A 17,878-nucleotide genomic window follows, 5' to 3' on the forward strand; every position below is an offset into this window, starting at 1 on the left:
TGTCAGCATGCTGAATTTTGGTTATTCCAATAGGTATCTAGTGAAATATCATTGTTGTGTTAGTTTACATTTCCCTGACAAAACAGGATGCAGAGCATCTTTTCATATCCTTATTTTCCATCTGTATATCTTCTTTGATGAAGATTGATGAGGCCTTTTGCTTCTTTTAATAAGTTATTTTCTTACAGGTGAGTTTTGACTTCTTTGTATATTTTGGATGACAGTTCTTGATCAGATGTTTCTTCTGGAAAACTTTTTTTTTTCCCAATCTGTAGCGAGTCTTCTAATTTTGACACTTTCACAAAGCAGAAATTTTTAATTTTAATTAAATCCAGTTTATCAGTTATTTCTTTTATGGATTGTGCCTTTGGTGTTGTACAAATATATTTTTTAACCACTTCTTGTCTTTTAAACTGAGATGCTGGATATTAGCATGGAGACTGCAATTTTGAGGAAGATTACCATGTATATCTAGTTTTACTGTCATTTATTTTTTCATGCATTAATTTATTCAACAAAAAAATAACAAGAGTTATTTTAGGGACTGGGGACTCCACAGTAGTGAAATCACTACTCCTCTATTCAGACAGCTCCTAGTCTAATGCAGTTACTTGTAATAGACCCAGAGAGTATTCTCTGGCACTGTGGAATCCCAGCAGAGAAATTCCTCATTCAGTTTCACATAATTAGGAAGAACCAATAATATGTTCTTAAAGAAGATAACTTCTAAGGAAAGAGAGAGAGATGCTTCCCAGGTCAAGAGGAGCAAAGAGGGCAGTTAAGCCAAGGGGACAATGAAGCAAAGTTATGAAGAATCATTGTGTTAGGGAAGCTCTAAATTTGTAGGCACGGTTAGAGGATAATGGAAAGGAGTAACTGATGAGAAAGAAGGCTGGAGGGGAGGCCAGGGTCAGGTCACAGCAGGTGCTCACGAGACTCGCCTGCATCCCAAAGTTGATGGGATTCGTTAAGTATTTTCTGTGGGAGGCTGACATGATCAGACTAATCCGACAAACTATATTCATCAGGCAATATATACACTGATAACCTACTGGAATATAGGACTCTAGCCTATGAAAGTGAATGTCGCTCAGCTGTGTCTGACTCTTTGTAACCCCATGGACTATACAGTCCATGGGATTCTCCAGGCCAGAATACTGGAGTGGTTAGCCTTTCCCTTCTCCAGGGGATCTTGCCAACCCAGGGACCAAACCCAGGTCTCCCACATCGCAGGCAGATTCTTTACCAGCTGAGCCACAAGAGAAGACCAAGAATATTGGAGTGGGTAGCCTATCCCATCTCCAGTGGATGTTCCCAAGCAAGGAATCAAACCTGGGTCTCCTGCATCACAGACAGATTCATTACCAACTGAGCTATCAAGGAAGCCCCAGAGAATTTAATATGTCCGCCATCACCCCAAGCAAAGTGGTTACTGTTATTATCCTTATTATCCATTACTGTTATTTTTTTTTAATTGAAGAAAAATGAGAAAAGAATTTTTCCAAGCATTCAGCCTGGGTTTCAGCTCTTAATGAACCCAAAAAGTCTGGCTGCGTGTCTCATCCTTTTTTCCCATGGTGCCATCTTAACTCACTTAAGCCACACATTCACTGTGCGGTTCCTAAGAACAGGAAACTCTTTCCTATTGATGAAGCCTCTTGGCTTTTGGGAGCACCATAGGCTTCTCTGCAATGCAGGACAACGTCATAGGACTCAGCTGCACAAAGTGGGGAGAGGAGTTTCCTATTGGGCGTGGACTTCACTCGCTTGTCTCTCGTCAGGCTGCGCCACCTCACAGAGAGATCGCTGGCAGTCCTGAGAAAGGCTCCTGCCAGTGCTCACCTGCTCATGCCTTCAGGAGGGTGGGGAAGGAGGGCCCTAAGCTGCCGGGAAGCGGGGTCCCTCTATGGGAGGGGCCATGTCGCCTCTCCTCTGCTGCTGCTGCTGCTGCTAAGTCGCTTCGGTCGTGTCCGACTCTGTGCGACCCCATGGACAGCAGCCCACCAGGCTCCTCTGTCCACGGGATTCTCCAGGCAAGGACACTGGAGTGGGTTGCCATGTCCTTCTCCCTGCTTCTCCTCATGTTCTAAGAATATTTACTTAGGAAAAATGCTACCTGGAGGAAGTTCTAAACTCAGCAGGAGAAAATGGAGATCTTTGTAACTAGCGGGAACAGTAAGGACACAAAGTGAAAGCAAATGACTGAGAGTGAAGTAGGGGGTCATCTACGGAGCCTCAGTGAAAATGAGGGCCTGCGACTAAAAGGGCGTCGAAGAACATTCCCTCTAACAACCAGCCTTCCGTCATGAGTCTGATATTCCACACTTCTCATGGTAACAGTGAATCCTTGTTAACTTTCTTATGGAAGTAAAGAAAAATACAAATGCATAGGTAAGAACAAATACATAAACTGAACACATTCTCGTAACCAGCACCAGATCAAGAAACAGGGCGTGTATATAAAAGAGTAAAACAATGTCATTGGCAGCAACATGGATAGGCTAGAGATTTCATACGAAGTAAGTTAGACAGAGAAAGACAAATACCATGTGCTATCACTTATATGTGGAATCTAAAGAAATGATACAGATGAACTTACCCCCCAAAAATAGACTGACAGACACAGAAAAAAACTTAGGGCTATTAAAGGGGAAAGTGGGGAGAGATGGATGAATTGGGAATTTGAGATTAACAGATGCACAGTACTATATATAAAATAAAAAACAGGGAGCTACTGTGTAGCCTAGTGGACTATATTCATTAATAATATTAATTATAGTATTATTTATATAATATAAATAATATTTATATATTAAATCTATACATAAATATAGATTTATATAAGTGTGATATTAATCATAATAAATATTAATCAATAATATTAATAGTATTAATAATAACATATAATTGGAAAGAATCTAAAAAAGAAGATATGTATATATAACTGAATCACTTTTCTGTACACTTGAAACACTGTAAGTCAACTTTCTTTTTTAATAAAAAAAGAAAATAAACAGTGCATAACCAGCACCCTAGAGGCCACTCCCTTCTCCCTACCTCATACACCTTAATCTTGACTTGTAGCCACAAACATTGATGCTATTTGTTTTAAGGTTTCATATAACTGGAATCATTCAGTGAGTACTTTGATATCTGACTTCATTCATCCAAAATTATGCTTGTGATATAAGTTATGCTTTGCGATATATTACAAAATTATGCTTGTGATATCTGACTTCGTGAGTTTGTATCTCAAGTTGTTTATCTATACATGCACAATGTTTTTTCTAGGAAGTGGCTATCATGTGATTACTCAAATAGAGGCAATGATTAGATTTTGGGGCATCATTTTAGCCTCTTTGCAATATGAAAAAATAGCTTAAAAACAATTTTGAGGTGTAAAGGGGGATAAAATGTTACATAGAGAGAGACTACTAGAAAGAATCAAGGACTGAGGGAAACAATTGAAATGAAAATACTTATCGTTTGTAATAAAACAAAGGCCCTGGGTGAGAAAAAAATCAGATGCTACACCTATATTACAGGTGCACACACACACGCACACACACTCACATGTACTTCCAGTTCCCTTTATGGTAGAATAATGTGTTTCTTATAATTCAACATCTTCTATGTAAAATATTCTTTAAAAAATCTGAACTTTCAATCAAACCCACTATATAGAGGAGAGATAAGGAAATTATGCAATAGCAATTTATCCCTCAATCTCTGTCATTTGAAGATGACAGCACCAGTTGAAAAAAAGGAAAAGGCACCATATATTAAAATTCTAACAGAAAGGCATCTGGTCCATCTTGAATACACCAGTTGGAACAACAGCCTCAACTTCCTTCCACTTTGAGTTACAGCATGGTCTCTAGGGGGAATGCTTTGATTTCAAGGGCATTAAGATATGATTTATTTCTATAAGGCCAACCGAGAGGTTATCCTGTTCTCGAAAACTGGGGACCAGTACTGATCCACAAAAGGAAGAAAAATGTTAATCAAGTTAAAATTGGTCTCAGTGATTGAAACCGTCAGGCTGCAAATCACAATGATTAACAATGATGACAAAACCAGAAACAAAAGTATACTCCAAAGAATAGCTTATCATCATTTTTTGCTTTTCTTCTCTAAGCTAAGTGTTAATAAAATTGGTGTCTCCTCATGATCTTTGATGATTTGAAAATAAAAGATAAATGATTGTCCTTTTCTTCTAGGAAAAAAATATTTTTGTTTTTAAATAAAAGATTTAATAAAAGTCAGATGAACAAATCAATCTGTCATACATAGAGAGGGCCAGGAAAGAAGGTTCTAAAAAGGTAAAAAATAAAAACAAAATAGAAATCATAAACCTTCTACAGTACAACTTATTTTTCTTTGCTTATAATGTGTCTCAGTCAACAAAACAGGAGAGAATTGAGAAGATCTTCCTCTATTATGCTCTGCTCTAACTGTGCACATTTTGATAGAGTTTGCATTTTCAGGAGACCATGATCAAATTAATTTCACATCACTCAAGTAATATGTAACTTTATTTGATTTCCTTATCATCTGCAAAACTGAGATGCCAGGGATTAAAGCAAAATAAACCAAAATTAGGCTCCAATTCCCATTTTCACTACTACAATGGCAGTTAGAAAACCAAAGGATTAGAATAGTCAACATTCATACCCAGTATGGTACAAAGAACTCTATAATTACCAAGATTTCTGAAAATCCTATGTTCTAATAAGACCATTTCATTCTTTATGAGAAAATAGGAGAAAAAAATAAATACTTCATGGGAAACACTAAACAAAGAGCAGAAATTGTTATTTAGATGAAAGATGTCAGTTTTAAAAGCATAAGGACACCGTGTATATGTTAATAAATCAAGCTAAAATTAGGTTTTACAAGCTGTCAGTGGTATCAAAATTGCATGAGACTGAAAGCTAAATGATTGACAGTTAATATAAACAATTAGCTTTTAAATCATGTTATTGATTTACTTTATTAAATATGATGTATTTAATTTATTTATCTGTATTTATTAATAAGTGACACATATGTGTAACATGCTTTATACTGTTTTGTGTATGAAAGCATTTATTATAAGAATTGTTGGAGATTTCTCAAAAATCGTCACTACTTTAATATCAGTAACCAATATTCCCTCAAACTTTTAACACTTAATGAACAACAGACATAAATGCAGATGTTACATTTTAGGTAAGTTTAAAAACTATTAAATACAAATTTGTATACAGATAAATTATATTTTTTAAAAAACTGTTTCACAGTAGTCACAGCAAAGCTGTTATTTGCACTTTTTGTTAATAATTTAAATACTGTGATGATAGTTGCCTTAAGTTTCACATCAAATTGGTTTCTTTGCTCTGTATACTGTATAAGAGAAGCTCAGTTTAAAATTAATCCTTATCAGGAATAGCAGCAATAGTTTGGTGTTCCTTTCTGATATCCAGGTGTCTTTGGAATAAACATGTTTCTGCCCAGAAGTGGTGTGTGCAGGCTGTTTGGGAACTCCAAATACATCGCTGAGGATGTCAACAAACAAATGATAGAAATGGTCTATTTGTAATGTTGGTGTCATATGAGAAAACATTTATTTTCCCCTTAAAATGTATGTAATTTAGTTTCCTTATATAAGCTGGTGAACTTCAGCTTGGAAAAACAGAAGCCTATCCTGGAAACCCAGGAAGCAAATTGCAAAGACTTGCATCCACGGCCATAATTTTTTGGCTACCAGCTTCAACACCAAATCAGGACAGGAAACATATTGTTGACCACCAGATCCAGTCTGTGAACAGAGCAGAGTGAGAACTTCCTTGTCACACATATGGCTATGTTCTGTCAGTCCCTATCCCAGGACATCTTGTCCAGGTTACATCAGGGAACTCAGGATAATCATTAGCCAAGATAAAGATACTCTCAATACCTAGGCTTTGGGTCTCCACATAGAAACAGGACAAACATTTCCTGTGGACCTTGCCCTCACACGAGAACCACACATGCGCCAAAGGGTAATCAGTGTGTTCTACTTACCTCTCATTTCTATAGTAAAATATCTACCAGCCACTTCCAGGATAGTAACCGCTTTTCCAGGTTGTAGACTGAGTCCAGGAATGTCCATTTGGAATAAAGGTTCATTGTGTTATCTCTCTAAACATAAAGTTTATCATTAATATTGTGGCTGCTTTTATAACTATCTCAGTAATAGTATAACATTTACCTGTTGTTTTTTTTTTTTTTAACAAGGACTACAAAGTTAAATAATGGTTCAGATTCTGGTGACTCCCCTATCGTTTAGCAACAAAATGCATTAATTTTGATGGGAAGAGTATTATTTTACTTTCTAGACAAACTTAGTTGTTTCAGGAGAAAGGTCAATTGTGTTTGTTTAAAAGCTGCAGAAAAGTTTCAAAGTGTTCATTGTCACCATGTGACATATTTGTTATAATTACATTAGGAGTAAAATTTTTTTAAAAATTAACATCTTACTTCCTGTACAAACTTTTCTCTTACAGTTGAGTAAATGAAATCATTATATCATTGCAACACAAACAAGTTATATTCTACACTTGCATTGAGGTCCTGATCATTAATTTTTTTTTCACATTATAATCTGATTTGTAGCATTTTGTATTACTATTCTTATCTCAACCTTCATGCTTTAAGTGTTATTAAGCTGGTGCTCTGGTTTTTTTGTTTGTTTGTTTGTTTGTTTTTTGTGGACAAGGGATATAATTCACCAAAGTTCTAACAATAAAAATGGGAAAATTACAAATAAAATGATTAGAAGAAAATTATAGAAAATTATGTATTTGGGAGAAAACTATACCATCATCTAAATATTGGCTGGGATGACATGACCAGTCTTGCAATGTATTCATAATCTTGAAGACCATAATAGGACTTAGTAAAGTATCCAAATGCCTATGAAAAACATCTGTAAATTTACATTTTAAAACAATTTAATGTGTGCACATAATTTTTCTCTAAAATTATGTTTTTACTCTTAAAATCATACTCAGAACAACTAGCTGGTCATTTTTAGACCTCATTTTGAGAGATATTGGTGTCTAGATATTTATCATAATCAAAAACATTGGTCCTCAAAAACCGTTGTATTAATGTTTCAGCAATTTTTATTTAGTTTGGCATTAATTTTCCTAGTTTCACATGTATTTACTGAGTATTTATATTTTACCAACTGTTGCATAAGATGCAAGGAGAGACACAGATAATAAAAAGATATGTCTCCATTAACTCTACACAAGCTGTGGATGGGTCTGTACGCAGATGATAAAGATTCAGTATGCCCTAAGGAAAGAGAACGTGACTAAGATGATCAGCAAGGGCTACAGAGAAGGATGCATTTCAGGTGAACCTGAAAGAATCTGGGAAAGCAGGTATAGGCTCTAAAGGCCTATAGGTATAGGCACAAGTCTGGAAAAGTGCAGACTGTCTGGTATGACTGAAAGAGATAATGCAAAAAAAAAAAAAAAAAAGGATAGAAATTGTGACCAGTTAGCTTGGCCCTTTGCTATGAGGCATTCATTTTTCACTCAGTAAGAATCTATCAAAAGCCTCTGAGACCTGGAACTGAAAGTATCAGGTCTGTATTTTAAGAAAATCACTCTGGTAGTATTGAAAAACATGAGGAAGAGTATCAAAAAGTGGGTTTTGGGGAGAAGCAGGAAAGAATAAAATAATCCAAATGTCCAGACAATCTCTCAGGCATTAGGAAGCTGTGAGTTGAAAGATATGAAAGAAAAGAGAAGATATGCTTTCTGAGGTCACTTGGAATCAGACAGGACAGCGAGCTGTCTGCTCCCAGCCCCAAGCTAAGGGCAGGAAAGGAGGTGAGCTGTGTGCAGAGAGGGACAGACACTTTCGGAGCCAGATCGTTTGACTTCAAAGGCCATACCTCTACACATGTAGACCAATAGTGAGAGACACACAGTATATACAGACAAGCACGCACACACTTGGCTGTATGTATGAATGCGTGTATACATGCATACATGTAAACAGACTCTGGACGAGTGTGAACTTAGTGTTTTACTTGGATCCCAGTTTGGGCAGTGTGGTGAATACCTCACTGAAACCTGATCCAAGTAGGCAATCGCTTGGCTTTCAAAACTGACTTAGGATTAATGAGGGCAGTTGAAGCACACATTAGTTTAGGGACAGTCTGATGGATTATCAGAGCCCTAAATCTAGGAGCAGGGTGCTCCCTGATTCTTTTGCAATAAGATTCCTGTTCCCTAGCAACCTGCCTCACCTTCTCTGACCTCACCCATTTTCCTCCCCAGACCAGATTCCAACAAGCTGTTTCCAACTCAGCCTCACTTTGGAGCAGAGAACATCATGGTCATAGAAAGCATTCAATATTTAATTACCAGTATTAGTATAGGTAGAGGAGTTTAATTTGTTAAATGATAAGTAAAAAAAATGATCTCATAAAATTAATGATGCCCCCCTAAATAAATCAAGTCCTCCAAGCGAAACACTACATTATCCAAGGAATAAGCTTGCCCCGATGTGGTCAACAGTTTCCATCTCTATGATACATATTATAACATTATGCACACCCCTTTAATAGCTAGAAATAAGCAAAGAAAATCTTTGAATATTTTGAAGGGAATAAATTCTAAAGAATTGATACATTTGTTTTTTTCTGTTTCTTTGAGCCCCAGAGCTCTTCCTACTGAAGTATCAAGGCCATTCTCCTTGAACAGATGGAAGGCAAAGCTGATGCAGTGGGTACAGATAGTACGGCCACAGAACTACTCAGAGAGAAGCAGTAGAGGTGACTACCAGCCATTAGGCTAGGACAGTAGCCACGACTGTGGATTGTTCTGGACACAGCCATATGTACGTCCTCTCTAAGTATAAGTGACTGCATGAATGAGACACAGAGGAAATTAGGAAAGTAGTTATATTTCTTGAATGCATGAGTGTTCATTCCCACGTGCATATTTTGCTCAACAACCATCTTTTATTAGTCACTAAATAAATAATCGAGCTTGCCTCCTCCATAAAGAGAACAGTCCAGGAACTGTTCTTTTTTTTCTTTTTAGCAGGGAAGGGGTTCTTGTTTTATTTGCAAAATGCACTGCCATCCCTCAGGAGTCAACCCCTGACCACTGGAAGGTCAGCTGCAACTCTGTCACTAGATGCCGCTGGCACATATCACTGCTAGGTAACTGGAAAGGACTGCGCAATGCTGCGCGTCGCCTCAGGAATCTCTCCAGACTCAGATGCGCCAAGGTGTATTGACACAGCTGTGTCGTCAGACTTACCCACACCTGCTCTCCTAGGTCTCAGACAGAGCTATTAATTTCAGAGTCATGTTTTCTCTAGTGCCAATATCAGGCGAATCCACAGGACTTTTTCTTTTCCCTGATACCTTCTGTTTGGAACACAAAGAATAAAAACAAAATGATCTGAGCTGAGACAGCTCTTGCATCCTTAGCTCATCCCAAGGTAGAAGCCAGGATAATTATGGAGAGACATATGTTGATGGTAATAAAGCAGTTATGTATAGTCACTATCTGTTTTGAAGATTAACTGTCTACCACATTGCAGTATTTAAGCATGAGACCATTTCAGATTTAATACACGCTCCCCAACCCCCTTTCCACCATGAAACATAGTCCAGGAAAAGACACAATTTACATAACTTACAACCAGAGGATTTCACTAATATAAACAATTCTGATGCCTAACAGTTGGCACCCAAAAAGACAATTTATGAAGTTCCTGCTCCTTCCTGCTGCCAAATCCAGGGTGACATGTTCATTGATTTCCTCATAAAATCTACGATTGCTTCAGCAAGAGCAAGACAAGGACTTTTTATTTCATTTTTATAAGCCTGGATGAGCAGATGAAATGCAGAAGGGCCAACACGAATACTAAGTTTCAGTCTGTCAAACTGCAAAACGGCAAAGACATTAAGCTTCCATGTCATAGCTGCTAATAGAATCGCCAGAACGCTGTCAAACTTTAGCAATGCTTTGAAAGTACAAAATCTGGTACATGCCAACTCCATCTATGATGCTGCTGCTGCTGCTGCTAAGTCACTTCAACCGTGTCTGACTCTGTGAGACCCCATAGACGGCAGCCCACCAGGCTCCCCTGTCCCTGGGATTCTCCAGGCAAGAACACTGGAGTGGGTTGCCATTTCCTTCTCCAATGCAGGAAAGTGAAAAGGGAAAGTGAAGTTGCTCAGTTGTGTCTGACTCTTGTGCGACCCCATGGACCACAGCCTACCAGGCTCCTCCATCCATGGGATTTTCCAGGCAAGAGCACTGGAGTGGGGGGCCATTGCCTTCTCCACCTTCTATGATGAGGCGAGGTTAAAAACAAACTTACAACACCCTCTGCTTGAACCACCAAATAATCACTAGGACTTAATTAAATGCAAACAAATAAACACATGAAAATGACCCAGGTAGCTGAAGTTCAAGTGTGGTGGAAACTGAAGACAGAGCCATTTTCTATTAGGAAATGAATGATTCATTCCAACTCAGCCACAGGTCCCAAAATGCCAACTTTTGTGACTGAAATATGATTTTATGCAAATTATATCAAGTGATTCAGCTATATTAATAACATACTCTACATAAAATAAACATATTAAATGTCCTGCTTATAAGCACTTTCAGTATGTGCTACAATAGCAAAAAAAAAAAGCAATGTAGAAGGATTCTTTGTAAAGGTTGAGTTAAGAGAAAATTAAACTAATTCTTTAAAAAAATCTTTTAGATCGATCTAGCTGAGCAAATAACACTTCTATAAAGATGAAGGAGTCTACAACATGAGCAATGTAGCACATTCATTTGCTATAGTTTCTACTCCTGGAATTTTACACTGGAGACCTAAAAAAAGAATAGTTTCAGTCTATAATCGTCCATTATGAGGCATTCCACATACATAAATTCTCAATATTTCATAAATAGTGTAGCTATGAAAAAAATCATTCATGCCTTACATTTAGAAAATGGACCCTTGTGGAATATTGCCTTTTTCAACCTCAGCAAACATAAGTTAAATATTTATAAAACAAAATTTATTGAAACTATTTCAATCCTTGAGGGAGCAGAATAGACACTTAAAAAGAATCAGCCTGAACTTAGCAGTCTTATGTGTATTAATACTACATATGCATGTGCAACAACCCTCTATAGAAATATTAAAACAGATTTCCTAGTTTTCAGCTCACACCAGAATATATAAATACAGGTTGCAGTCACTCTTACTAGAATCATTCAACTAACTGATCGATACTATCAACACAGATAGGTTTGGTTTTTAAGAGAAACAAAAATACTAAAGAAAGCTAAAAATATCTACTGCTCAGAAAACCTCATCTCTTATACATAATGATTAGATAATGGAAACAATACAGAAAGGGACAAAATAAAAAAGTCAAAATTTACTTCAATCAATCCCATCCTTTTTTCTAAAGGCAAACACTACTAATTTTCCTTTTGTTTCTTCTAGAAAAAGAAAGAAAAAGGTTTAATAATATAATAAATAATGTATGCAAATATGTATATTTTACCAAATTTAACATTCCCATAACTTTAAAACTGTACAGTGTAAACATAACTTTTATACATACTGAAAAACAAACAAAAAAAATCATTGCAATATTCACCATATTGTGATTACCTGGAATAGGCCATGTTTAAATTGATAATATTTATCTATCTTCAAACTCCAAAGATAGGCTACCATATTTCATATCTTCACAACTGAGAGTTCCTTATCAATATGTTGACTCCAGGGATGTTCAAGTTCAATTATTTTCCATTTATATAGGCACAGGCGTAAAAATCAGATCTTTTTGGTAATTCGTATTTTTATGTATTTTGGTTTCCTTCTGAATGAGGTTGAACAACTATTTTTGTGTTAAATAGCAACTTATTTTTCATTATTTATAAATTTACTGTTTATACCTTTGTCGATTTTTCTATTGTGGGTTATTTTTTTCCATGAGATAATTTTAAAAATTTTAATGAGTCTGGATCTAACTTGTGTGAATATTTTTCTCTAATCAGTCATTTGCATTTTGGTCCTTCTCAAACTATTTTCTCTCCCAAGGTTTTTGTTTTCTAACATGTTTTATGTAGTGAAGTTTATTGAGCTTTTCTTTATAAATTCTGGATGTTATACCCTTTTAGAAAACATCTCTCTGCCAAGTTTATATATACATTTAGCAATACTTAAAAAAAAAAAAGTATAGGCTCACTTTTTTTTTAATGTTTAAAGTCTATTCCATCTGGAATTTATTTTGAGGTAAAAAGTAAGATAAGGACCGAGTTTTATCTTTTTCTGCAATGGTTAACCAGTTGTTTCCCATTACTTACTAAATAATCTTTCTTCTCAGTGATTTAAAAATTTTACTATTGTCATGAGTTAAATGTACAAACACGCAGATGTATGTATGGCTTCTTCCCTTCACTCTTCTCCACTGCAGAGTTATTTGATTTTTGTAACTTTATAACATATTTTAATATCTGGTAGAATTAGTTCCTCTCTCATTGATTACTTTAAAAAAAATACTGTGAATATTCTCAAATGTATGTTTTTCAGGTATATTTTAGTAACAAAGGGCTTCCCTCAAAGTTCAGTTGGTAAAGAATCCGCCCGCAATGCAGGAGACCCTGGTTTGATTCCTGGGTCGAGAAGATTCGCTGGAAAAGTGAAAGGCTCCCCACTCCAGTATTCTGGCCTGGAGAATTCCACAGACTCTACAGTTCACGGGGTTGCAAAGAGTCAGACACAACTGAGCGACCTTCACTTCACTTCTTCACTTTAGTAACAAAATGAGGTTGAATTCCATCAGATGCTTGTTTTTTACCTATTCTATACATTTCCTTTTGATTTCTTCTGTGACTCAAGAATTTTTTGAAGGGCTTTTTGAGGTATGATATTTAAAGTGGTTTGGAGAAGAGAATGGCAACCAACTCAAGTATTCTTGCCTGGACAATTCCATGGATAGAGGAGCCTGGCGCGCTACAGTCCATGGGGGTCACAAAGAGTCAGACCCAACTGAGCAACTAACACCTTCACTTTTAAGGTGGTTGGATTTTATGTTTGTGATACTATTTTACTTTGGGGACTATGTCAAAGTTCTGAGGTCTAATATTATCTCCATTTCTATATATGACCCATTGTTGTTGATTAGTCACTAAGTTGTATCCAGCTACTTTTGTGACCCCACAGACTGCAGCCCACCAGGATCCTCCTTTGTCCACAGGATCTTTCAGGCAAGAAGACTGGAGCAGGTTGCCATTTCCTTCTTCAGGGGATCTCCCTGAACCAGGGGTTGAACCCACGTCTCCTGCACTGGAAAATTCTCACTTTATCACTGAGTGACCAGGGAAGTTCCCATGACCCATAGGGAAAAGAATAAAATCTGTTCTCTGGAGATATGGATCATCTCTTCCTTCACCCAGCCAGCTATCTAGGTACCTCCCTAAATACATTTTCAGGATGTTTTACACTATAATTCTTGTTTTATTTTAGTCTACATAATATTTTAATGTCTGACATAACGAATTAATTTTTCTTGCCATGACTGGATTTCCGTTAAATTTGCTTTGCATTTCTCACAGTTAAATGCTTATTTTATTTTATAATCTCCCAATATGTTACATTGGGCTTCCTTTGTGGTTCAGCTGGTAAAGAATCTACCTTCAGTGTGGGAGACCTGGGTTTGATCCCTGGGTTGGGAAGATCCCCTGGAGAAGGGAGCAGCTACCCACTTCAGTATTCTGGCCTGGAGAATTCCATGGACTGTGTAGTCTATGGGGTAGTAAAGAGTCGGACACAACTGAGTGACTTTCACTCCACTTTCATATGTTACATCACATTAATGGGTATTCTTTCATGTATATTCACTGATGTAATAAATCAACCTCTCATGTTTTAGTTTCAAAACTTCTTTTGTCTTTAAATTTCTATTTGGATTGTCTTTAAAATATATATAATATATGTATGTTTTCATCTCTGGGGATTTGACAATTTTAAAGTTAGTTTTTAGTCATTCTATTCTACACAGGCTTCTCATTCAATTTTTAATATAAGAGCTGAGCAATTTGCACTTTTCATCAACCTTCTATATCCCAACATTTGGTTTTGATAATCATTTTATACATTATAAAAATTCACAGTAAAATAATTTGCAACTACTTATAGTGATAGCTGTTAACAAAAGTTATAGTGGTAATCATTTTACAACACATACAAATATAAAATCTTGTTTTAAATTTGAAACTAATGTTATTTGTCACTATCTCAATAAAAAATTACAGTATTTACTTTCCATAATTCTTTTGTTTGTTGCTGTTGATGTTCAGTTGCCAAGTCATGTCTGACTCTTTGCCACCCCATGGATGGCAGCACACCAGGCCATCTGTCCCTCACCATCTCCCAGAGTTTACCCAAGTTCATGTCCATTGAATCAGTGATGCCATCCAACCATCTCATCCTCTGTCACCCTCTTCTCCTTTTGCCTTCAGTCTTTCCCAGCATCAGGGTCTTTTCCAATGAGTCAGCAGTTCACATCAGGTGGCCAAAGTATTGGAGCTCCAGCTACAGCATCAGTCCTTCCAATGAATATTCAGGGTTGATTTCCTTTAGGATGGACTGGTTTGATCTCCTTGCAGTCCAAGGGACTCTCAAGAGTCTTCTCCAGCACCACAGTTTGAAAGCATCAATTCTTCGGCATTCTGCCTTCTTTATGGTCCAAGTCTCACATCCATACATGACTACTGGAAAGACTGTAGCCTTGACTATACAGACCTTTGTTGGCAAAGTGATGCCTTTGCTTTTTAATATGCTGTCTAAGTTTGTCATAGCTTTCCTGCCAAGAAGCAATCGTCTTCTAATTTCATGGATGCAGTCACCATCTGCAGTGATTTTAGGGCGAAGAAGAAATCAGTCACTGCTTCCACCTTTTCCCCTTCTATTTGCCATGAAATGATGGAACTGGATGTCACGATCTTAGTTTTTTTGTTTTTTAATATTGAGTTTTAAACCGGCTTTTTCACTCTCCTCTTACACCCTCATCAAGAGGTTCTTTAGTTCCTCTTTGCTTTCTGTCATTAAAGAGGTATCATGTGCATTTCTGAGGTTGTTGATATTTCTCCCCACAATCCTGACTCCGGCTGATTACTCATCCAGCTGGCATTTCACATGACATGCTCTGCATATAAGTTAAACAAACAGGGTGACAATAAACAGCTTTGTCATACTCCCTTCTCAATTTTGAATCAGTCACTTGTTCCATATAAAAGGTCCTAACTGTTGCTTCTTGACCTGCATACAGGTTTCTCAGGAGATAGGCAAGATGGTCTGGTATTCCCATCTTTTTCAAGAGCTTTCCACAGTTTGTTATGATCCACACAAAGACTTTAGCGTAGTCAGTGAAACAGAGGTAGATGTTTTTCTTAGTATCGTAATTGTTTAATTTTCTTCTATACTTAAATGACATGGATGCCTACCCTCACCCTTTACTACAGCTTCTTCCTGTTACGTCATTAAGCTATTTGTTTCTGTTCTTCAGTTTGTACTGTACTCATTTCTTCTTCTCTGAATCCCCAAATTCCATTTCTGTGCTTGAAATGTCTTAATAGTAACTTAAGTAAAATGTGTTTTAGTATCATTCACTTATACCCATTTTTCCCTGAAACATGTGTTCTTGTTTCTTCAGATTTATTTCTTCATTTATTTCCTAACTTTTGTTTTCTTAATATGTGTATAATCAATCACTATCTCACTCATGATAAACTTGGCCAGGCTGGCCTAGAACTTCTACTCAAATGATTACAATGTGGACCAATCCCTTCTCACCTGAGCTGAGGTTTATTCAGCTCCCTCCAGACACTACAGTGTGCTGTCTGCTCACATCTGTGGCAGATGCTAAGGGCTAGAGTGTGGAGAATGGTTGGTCTTGGTTGTGGACTGTCCTTGTTGGTGTACTGGGGCTTTGCCATCAGCTCTCTGGTTTGTTCATTCTCTTGTATCAGGATCTGTTCCACTTCCTTGGGAATCAATTCGATGCCTATGGTTTCAGATATCTTTCTTTGCTTCATCCAGAGTCCCTGACCTTCTAACCCACCAGGAATACCTCAGGAGGTGATTTAGTCCAATTAGCTTCTCTCTTCCCAACAGCCAATTTACCTCCTTCTCCGATGCAATAGAGATAAAGCATTATACAGATGGAAGGCAACAGCACCCAGGGATTCCAGTACATGCTTTCCAATTCATTCCTGCTCCTTATGCAATTTATTTTCTCTTTTGTTTTCTGGTCGGCTAAAACCTTGTTTATTGCTGAAGATAATTAGCTCTGAATGTTTATGATAGTTCTGCTTTTTATCCCCTACTTTTCATGCTAGCCGGGAGACACCAAGATAGAGAACTCCAGAAATTACTCTCTCCTGGGAGTGAAAAGACAGCCACCCTCATAGAAATTTCCATGAGGGGTTGCTTGATTAGCTTCTCTGTGGTTAGGAGGGGGGAGTTTTTCAGGACTTTAATTCAGTCACGTCTCCTCTATTTGGTTTATGTGGAGAGCACTGTAGGAGCACATGGCAGATTGCTAAAGGAACCACGCTGACTCTGGGACCCAGGCGTGTCTCCTTAGTCAAACACTAGTTATTTTCCTCTTGTTGAAAACTTTTTCTCCCTCTTGATATATATATGTATAGATAGATGGATGTAGGATAGATAGATAGATAGATAGATAGATAGATAGATGGACTGTAAAAGTTGATTTAATTGTATATAATGTTCATGCCTTTGGTTTAGGGAAACTATTTTGAGATTTACTTTCACTGTGCAATTGAAAAAAACAGAAAATGGTATTCACAGTTATTGACTTATCACTAATATACTTATGTTGAATTTTAGAAGGGTTATTTAAAATACAAAATCTGTGACATACACACACTGCTGCTGCTGCTAAGTCGCTTCAGTTGTGTCCAACTCTGTGCGATCCCATAGACGGCAGCCCACCAGACTCCCCCGTCCCTGGGATTCTCCAGGCAAGAACATTGGAGTGGGGTGCCATTTCCTTCTCCAATGCATAAAAGTGAAAAGTGAAAGAGAAGTCGCACAGTCATGTCTGACTCTTAGCAACCCCATGGACTGCAGCCCACCAGGCTCCTCCATCCATGGGATTTTCCAGGCAAGAATACTAGAGTGGGGTGCCAATACACACACTACTACATATAAAAACTCTACTCAGTATAACCTGCACATTTAAAGAATCTGAAAAAGAATGCTTATATGTATACCTGAATCACTTTGCTGTACACGTGAAACACATTATAAACCAACTATACTTCAATAAATTAAAATAATATAGAATACGAATATTGCATAATTTATTTTACTTATCCATTTAAATATTCATAGAAAAGTAGGAGTTAAAGTGAAACTGGCTAAAGAGCATGGGGTTGGGAGCAGAAAACATCACACGACCGAATCTAGTTCTATGAACGCCATCCTCCTGGGTAACCCACATTATTCAGGTACAAATGGAAATGAGACAAAAACAACCATGAGGGGCAGAGAAGGAAAGGCCAACACCCTTTGTAGGTCTAGAACTTGAATCTCACCAAGCCCAATCTGGCTTTGGGACAAAGGGAGGCAGTTTTCATAAATTCAAGCTACAAAATGAAGAAGCAACCATAGTAACCAGTAATAGTGAAGCGCGGGTTTGACACTCAGTGAAACCTGCCTTGGAGATTCATTCTGAATACAAACCATCTGGAATGATTAAACACAGCTGATATATAAAATCTACATTTGTTATCAACTCACAACGATAAAAGAAAAATCACCTAAGTGTTCATTT

The 17,878-nt window shown here is 37.2% G+C and overlaps 1 protein-coding gene across 2 annotated transcripts in view; it reads right to left on the reverse strand.

The window, feature by feature from the left end:
* MACROD2 (mono-ADP ribosylhydrolase 2) overlaps positions 1–17,878 on the reverse strand; it is a 2,300,803-nt gene that overhangs the window by 1,079,581 nt on the left and 1,203,344 nt on the right. The gene's annotated exons all lie outside the window — the stretch shown is intronic.

The sequence above is a fragment of the Oryx dammah genome, unplaced genomic scaffold (genome assembly GCF_014754425.2).
Source record: "Oryx dammah isolate SB20612 unplaced genomic scaffold, SCBI_Odam_1.1 HiC_scaffold_10, whole genome shotgun sequence".
Classification (NCBI taxonomy): domain Eukaryota; kingdom Metazoa; phylum Chordata; class Mammalia; order Artiodactyla; family Bovidae; genus Oryx; species Oryx dammah.